This window comes from Notamacropus eugenii, chromosome 5 (assembly GCF_028372415.1).
Source record: "Notamacropus eugenii isolate mMacEug1 chromosome 5, mMacEug1.pri_v2, whole genome shotgun sequence".
Taxonomy (NCBI): domain Eukaryota; kingdom Metazoa; phylum Chordata; class Mammalia; order Diprotodontia; family Macropodidae; genus Notamacropus; species Notamacropus eugenii.
The window spans coordinates 345,521,906-345,527,929 of NC_092876.1; the positions used below are offsets into that span (position 1 = coordinate 345,521,906).

Sequence of the window (6,024 nt, forward strand, 5' to 3'; positions counted from 1 at the left end):
CAAACAGGGTGAAGTGACTTGCCCAAGGTCACACAGCCAGTGATTATCTGAGGTTGGATTTGAACTCAGGTCCTCCTGAATCCAGGTCCAGCTATCCACTGAGCCACCTATCTGTCCATAGTCAGATTTTAAAACCGGCTATGTGAGTTTCAGTTATTAAAGTATACCCTGAATCTCAGATGGGAGCCAGGATAATTAGAACCAGAACTGCCCAGGACATAGGACAAAGAAGGTATGCTTTGTGCATTCTATTCAGCACACTGCTCGCCTGTCCTATAAGAACTGACTCAGCCAGAATCCCACCCCCTTTAGTGAAGTCTCAGCAGGGGTTCCTCCCCCTGAATAGACTCCTTGTGAGTGGGACCAGCTGCAGAGGTGCATAAGAGCTGGCAAACTAAAGGAACAAGGCCCCCATGTGTGAAACCCAAACCTACAGCAATCTTTTATTGTTCAACAATCCACTGGCATCTCCTTGGAAGACTAATTTTCGGACTCCAAGTCCCCCCCCTCCATTTTCTCCTGACCATCAGTTGCCATAGTAACACACTGTATGAGAACATCTAATTACATCTGTCTGCTTCCGTTAGAACCCTACTGAGTGACACATGGAGTCTTCATTTTTACCAGGGCCTCCATGCAGGGTTTTAATATCTCTGGATTCCATGTGGTGGAAAGTGTGATTGCATCATGGTTTATTCATTTAACAAAGGTTAGCCAAACACCTACTAAGTACAACTTTATGTAAAACACAAAGATAACTTCCTCAGAGCCACCCATGACTCTCTTTACCATCACCCTCCCTAGAAAATCAGTTAAAAAGTCTTGGCAATTCCACATACATATCCTTTGAATCATCTCCCTCTCTCCACTTCCACAGTCATCACCCTGGGTTCAGACCCCTCTTCACTTCTCTGGACTATTGCAATAGATTCCTAATTAATTTTCATGTTTTCAGTGTCCTTCCTCCCTCCAAAATCCATCCTTGAAACAGCTGCCACAGTGTTCTTTCTGCAACACAAGTCAGACCAGGTTACTATCCTACTCAAAAATCCATGGTGAATCTCTTTTGCCACTAGGATAAAATATAAATTTGACTTGTTATATATTACACTTTCACCCAACCTATGTTCCAGAAAACTGTCCTAGTAGATGTTTTCCCAATTCAGCATTCATTCTCCCAAGTTTGTGACTCTTCTAATGGTATCCCAGACACCTTCTTTTTCACTCCCTCTCTTAGAATCTTTAGCTTCCATCAAGTCTCAAGTGCCACTGGCCATAGGAAACCTTCCTTGGTCCTGTTAGTGCCTCCTCCCCTCTTCAAATTGGGGCAGCTAGGGTTGCAATGGTTAGAGTGCTGGGCCTGGAGTCAAGAAGACCTGAGTTCAAATCTGGTCTCAGATACTAGCTATGTGACTCTGGGCAAGTCTTAGTTTCCTCATCTGTCAAATGATTTGGAGACAGAAGTGGTAAACCACTCCAGGATCTTTGCCAGGAAAACACCAAATGGGGTCATAAAGAGTTGGAGAGGACTGAAAAACACCTGAATGATAATGACTTCCTTTTCACATTCTTACATTTTACTTTACCTGTGAAAGCATCCTTGTAGGCAGCTACAGTTTTTAAATTTTGTTTTCGTACCTACAGGGCCCAGTACATAGTAGGTGTACTTGTACATAGTAGGTGCTTAAAAAAATGCTTGTTACATGAACAAGTTAATGCAAACCACTGTGGGAGACACAAAAAAATGTATGATACATTATTGCTCTGAATAAGTTTGCAACATTGTAAGGAGTGACACAATTTTTTGAATGGATGTAGAACAAATAGCAGTTTACTATTGGTCTAGTAAAACAGATCTTCAATTTGGAGCTGACAAAGACCTCTGTAAAGGGCCAACCCTCTGACTTTACAAAATAGGAAACTGAAGTACCAAGAGACTTTTATAGGAACCATGTCTGGTCATGGATTCCCTGAGTTGTGCATATGGCTTATCTGGAAGGGGAAAGAGGAATGGGTCACTCACTTAACCCTGTGAAAATTTTAAACATAATATTTTTAGTGACTGAATTCACAGTGTTTCCATGCAATAGGATAAGCTACTGGGTTTTTCTAATAGGCACAATGGGACGGGGCCAATTCATTTCCCTGAGTCTGAACTCAAAGACTGAGCCCCAGTCAAGGATTCTCTAATTTGTCTTCTGATAGCAATGATTGGGACTCCTATTTTAGCCTGCTCCCATGCCATCAGTGGAGAATATCAATATGAACCTGTTATTAGACCCTTGTCTTCTTCCCAGGATCTGAGGCCACCGTGTTAAAGGGCTTGGTAAGCAAAGCCAGCAATCTGGCTGGACTTTACTTTGGGTAGAGCTACAGGAGGTGGTAAATGGTCCTTAAGGCCAGATGTCCCCCAGCAGGAGACATTTCTAAAACTCAGCTGTCCTGAATTCATTCTGTCTTGAAATGGGCTTCTTGATTGCTTCTTTCCTTCTGCTCCTCTTGGTGCAGAGTGTAGGGTTTGGGATGTCTGTCTTTCTTTCAACCTCCCCCCCCCACTTTTAATCAATGCATTCTCCTTGATCCACATGTGGAAATAATTAGGGCAAGAACTGCTGTGTAAATGTGAACCCTGGCAGCCCTTGACATAGTTTAATGACAGTTTCTTGGCAAGAATGAAAGATTGTAGATCATTTGCCTGAGAATCTCATTTGAATTTCCACTAGCCTTACTCTTACCTCTCTTTTCTCACTTTTTTTTTCTAGTAAAGCTAAGACAAGTACAATAAAGCCTGCATTGTTAGCATATTGGGGGGAATGGGATTCCATCAAGTTGAGTATGAGTGAATCCATGTAGGTTCAGTCTCCCTTTTAATGCATGTAAAAAAGCCCTTTTAAAAGCCCTGTGAGGCAGAGGACTAACTCCTCTTCCTTCCCCCAGAACCTTCCCAATCCACCAAAAGACAAACAGTGATACTCTTCTATAGGTATGTGAAACAATCTGTTGGTATAGGGGTGGGGAACCTGTGTTCTAGAGGCCACATGTTGCTCTCTAGGACCGTAATTGTGGCCCTTTGACTGAATCCAAACTTCACAGAAGAAATCCCCTTAATAAGAGGATTTGTTCTGTAAAACTTAGACTCAGTCAAAAGGCTGCACCCAAGGTTCCTCACCCCTGTCCAAGTATTTCTGATTCAAATTAGCTTCTTGGGCTGGATTGAAGATTTGTATCCAGGAATATCTGAAGTGGTGATTTCTTGACCTTTCGTACTGATAAATGACTTGGATGATACAGCTTTTATTTTATCTACTGCAGGTAGCAAAAGCGGGAAAAATTAAATCCTGACAAGGACATGTCCAAAGCCATAAAGCAATTCAGTTACCTCTTTAACACTAGAACCTAGAATTTCTGATCAGAAGAATCGATTTTTTTTCTTTTAGAGTGAAATGATTTGCAGTTAGAGGTCATGTGTTTTATTCCCCTCTCTTCCATTTACTACTTGTCTGACCTGCAGCACATCAATACCAATAGTAATTTTTTGTTGGCAGATTTTAAAAGCCAAGTAATTATGACCTAGAAAACGGGCTCCTTTGGGGACCATAGGTTGTTAGGGAGATTCAGATCGAGTTTTCAGAAAGGTCTTGAATCTTTTTTCTTTTTCCTCCCAATATATTGCCACACCATTCAGAACTCAATTCCATATCCAGGACCCTGGACCAGTTCCCCTCACCATTAATTAACAACGGAATTTGAAATCTGATACTGCTAGGCCCATTTCCCTTACATTTTTTTCATTAATTTCTTTGATATTTTTTACCTTTTGTTCCTCCAGATGAATTGTTATTATTTTTCTAGATTTATTAGGAAATTCCTTGGTAGTTTGATTGATATGGCACTTTTATACATAGATCAGTTTAGGTGATATTGTCATTTTTCCTATATTACATTTTACAGACAAGGAAACCAAGACCAAGGTAGGTTAAATGATTCACCAAAAGTCACAGAGGTGCAAAACTAAAGACCCACATTAGAACCCAGGCCCTCTGTCTCCAAATCCAGCACTCTTCCTCTAGCATTCCAGGTTTCCTTCCAATATTCTTCAAGCCTCGGTGTAACTCACCCCTTCTTTAATTAATTTTTCAATGACTTCCTAGGATTCCCTCCCTAGTCATTAGTTTCTATTTTACCATCTCTTCATTATTTTCCTCCACCTACTGAACTCATGCACATTTTACCAAGGAGACTAAAATGTCATAAGTTGCTCCTATACCTTTGTCTTCTCAACAAATCCCTACATTTTCTGTCTTATCTTCCTTCCAGTTGCAGTAAGAGAGTTTTCACTCCTCCCTAAAAGCAATCCTCAATATATCTGCTCTGGATGCCCTCTTTTTTCACCTTTTCTTGTGGGTCCTCAGTTTCACAATATTCCTTCCTTCTCTAGTATCTTCCATCCCTCTTTGTTCATTCTCTCTTACCTCCAGGCTCTTTAAAGTCAAATGTGTTCCTGCTCCTCAGCTTTCTTCTAGCTACTGAATAATCTCCCTCCTCTTCCCTTTCAAGTATCTCTATGCTATTTTGCCTTCATTTCCCTACTGCTTGCTCCCTTCCTAACCATCTGCAATTCAGTTTCCATCACGACCACCAGAGACAGCTACCACTTGCCCTCTTTTTGTTGAATTAAATAACCTTTTTTCAGCCTTCATCTTTTTCACCTTCTCTCCAGAATCTGATTCTGTTGATCACCCACTCCTTGAAACTCCATCCATTGGGTTCTGTGACTCTGAATCTCCCTGATACTGCTTCTTGCTCCCTAAATGTGACTTTTCTAGCTCCCCTCCTGGCTCCCGGATTCCTCCTCTCAGCCATCACAACAGATCCACATATCCCCTCTCTCATCTCCAAATCCTGGCTATGTCAGCTTGTTCCTAGACTTTCTGTTTTCTTTTTTTTTTCTGCTCCTGAGAACTAATTACTGTACCAACTCAGAGATTATATCTGTCCAGGCTTTGTTATCACAGTTCCATCTGCTTCTGTGGGAATTGGCTTCAGATTTAGGAATCTTACTTAGTCTCCTAGGTACACAGACAAGGCTAGATTCTGGAGCCACCCTATTCCACACATATCTTTATGCTCCGGCAGAGCTAGGCTCAGCACCTGCATCTCGGATTTCCTACAACCAGGGTCTGTGAGCCAGAGCCTGGCTCAGATGTATTCATCATACCCCCAATACTCAGAGACACCTAGAGCCCGAATGCTATCTAAAACTTTATTGGATGGCCACTACAGATGGACAATGAACTGGGCCCAGAATTAAATAATAAGAGGGTAGTGAATTGGACAGTGTTGCTTTAGGGAAATCATGCAGTATTGTTAATGATCTCCAAGGTTTTCCCTTAAACAAAGGTCCATGTTTTATATGTTATGGTTGTTTAAATAGTTCAATAGTATCCAACTCTTCGTGAACCCTTTTGGGGTTTTCTTGGCAAAAAATACTGGAGTGGTTTGCCATTTCCTTTTCCAGCTCATGTTACAGCTGGAAAAACTGAGGCAAACAGGGTGGTTAAGTGACTCTCCCAAGGTCACCCAGCTAGCGTCTGAGGCTGTATCTGAATTCAGGTCTTCCTGACTCCAGACCTGGCACCCTATTGCTCCTTCGCTGCCCCATTCTGCTTTGTAATGATGATGGTAGTGATGTATGGCTATTAGTAATAACAATAACTCATATTTCTGTGCGGTGCTTACTGCGTGTCAGGCACGGTTACTTTCTCCCTGGATCCTTGCAAAAACTCAGGATGTATGGGCTTTTATTATCTCCATTCTTCTACGGAGGAAACGGAAGTTAAATGACTTTCCCAGGGTCACACAATTAGGAAGTGCTTGAGGCCAGATTCGAACTCCATCCTTCCTGGTTCTAGGCCGGGTGCTCTCTTCACTGCACTGCCTAGTTGCCCCATTGTGCTTTGTAATCAGAAAACACTATTTAAACATAAGCTATTATTGCTGCTGGGAAAAAGGAAGGATGCTGGA

General features: G+C 41.8%; 1 protein-coding gene across 1 annotated transcript in view; it reads left to right on the forward strand.

The window, feature by feature from the left end:
• The window catches only part of FSTL1 (follistatin like 1), a 101,295-nt gene that overhangs the window by 50,746 nt on the left and 44,525 nt on the right, over positions 1–6,024 (forward strand).